The following is a 1663-nucleotide window of genomic DNA, read 5'->3' as shown; positions in this document are numbered from 1 at the left end:
GTATTTTCTTTTCAAATTTCTCTACCTGTATCGTAACATGTCTTCGCTATGGTGTAAAATATGGATTTCTGGAGAGAAATTTGAAAAGAAAATACCAAACCGTTTATTTCTCCAAAAACAATGTTTCTATACTCAAAATTTTATAACATTTTTCTAACATAACAATTTAAATATATACTTTAACCATATAACACAAGCCTTCTGTAGTTTATTCACTCTTGTTTATCTTTTATACATCCAACCACGTGCTTTCACATACCAACTTTCTCATACACACGCACACACACACACACACACACACACACACACACACACACACACACATATATATTCTCGAATTAGCTTAAGTTCTCTGATAATCTATGTCATATTCTACACATAGATTATTGGTTTGGCAATCTCGACGTGCGCCGTATTATCGAAATGCCGTCTAGCCTTCGGTAACAAGAGCACAACGATCATGAACACAAAATGCTCCCTACTGTGATACTCGTATTCGTAGGATTAGAGAAAATAACACGTATCCAGTGACGAAAAGAGATTAGTATTTGGATACAGACATATTGAAATAAGCCGTTTTCATAGATCAAACAACCATTGCTCTTACACAAAAGAACACACAGGCAGCCACTTCTGCTACGCTTATAGGGAAAAAGGTAGGAACGATAATTTTGGATATGCATTTTCGGTGAAAGTATTATCTACTAATGATGCAATTCTTAGAAATATATGTCACATTAATGGCCAGCATTTATACGTTGGATGTGATAAATATATTAGGGCTAGTTACCATAGACTTGGTGATAATAGACATGCTTAAACTAAGTTAAGATATACTTACATGTAAGCACCTAGTTACATCTGACATCATCTATTAAATAAATGAAAAGTATATCTAAAAATGTGTATTATATTGCTTTCTTTTCTACTCTAGGCACAATGTCCGAATATTGGGCGAGGGGGCCAGTCGATTAGAACGACCCCAGTACGCGACTGGTACTTAATCTATCAACCCAGACAGGATGGAAGGCAAAGTCGACCATGGCGGAATTTAAACTCAGAACGGAAAGACAAACGAAATACCTATTTTGTTATTGCCCACAAGGGGCTAAACATAGAGGGAACAAACAAGAACAGACGAACGGATTAAGTCGATTACATCGACCCCAGTGCGTAACTGGTACTTAATTTATCGACCCCGAAAGGATGAAAGGCAAAGTCGACCTCGGCGGAATTTGAACTCACCGTAACGGCAGACGAAATACCACTAAGCATTTCGCCCGGCGTGCTAACGATTCTGCCAGCTCGCCGCCTTTTTTTTATGTTTACAGCACCTAGGTTTCCCAAGCGGTCACCCATCTAAGTACTAAGTAGGCTCGACTTTGCTTAACTTCGGTGATCGGACGAGAACCGGTGTTTTCAAAGTGATATGGCCGTAGACAGACGAAATACCATTAAGCATTTCACCCGACATGCTGACGTTTCTGCCAGCTCACCGCCTTATTACATAACAAGCTCGCTTATATTATATTACAAGAACGAGTATAGTCCGTTATTATTATTCCTTCTAGCAGTAACTCATCATTGTGCCACAAATTTTGGAGTGTTACTCCTTTGTTCATAAGCATCCCTCCAAGATTCATTAATAATACAATAATAATAC

At 38.2% G+C, this 1663-nt stretch overlaps 1 non-coding gene across 1 annotated transcript; it reads right to left on the bottom strand.

The window, feature by feature from the left end:
- Window positions 1-1322: 1322 nt before the first annotated feature.
- LOC128248436 (5S ribosomal RNA) lies at window positions 1323-1441 on the bottom strand. The gene has a single exon (XR_008264669.1). It is a non-coding gene; the product is annotated as a 5S ribosomal RNA (ribosomal RNA).
- Window positions 1442-1663: the final 222 nt, after the last annotated feature.

The sequence above is a fragment of the Octopus bimaculoides genome, chromosome 7 (genome assembly GCF_001194135.2).
Source record: "Octopus bimaculoides isolate UCB-OBI-ISO-001 chromosome 7, ASM119413v2, whole genome shotgun sequence".
NCBI lineage: Eukaryota > Metazoa > Mollusca > Cephalopoda > Octopoda > Octopodidae > Octopus > Octopus bimaculoides.
The sequence above is the reverse complement of the archived record's forward strand: the minus strand, read 5'-3'. Positions and strand labels throughout refer to the sequence as shown.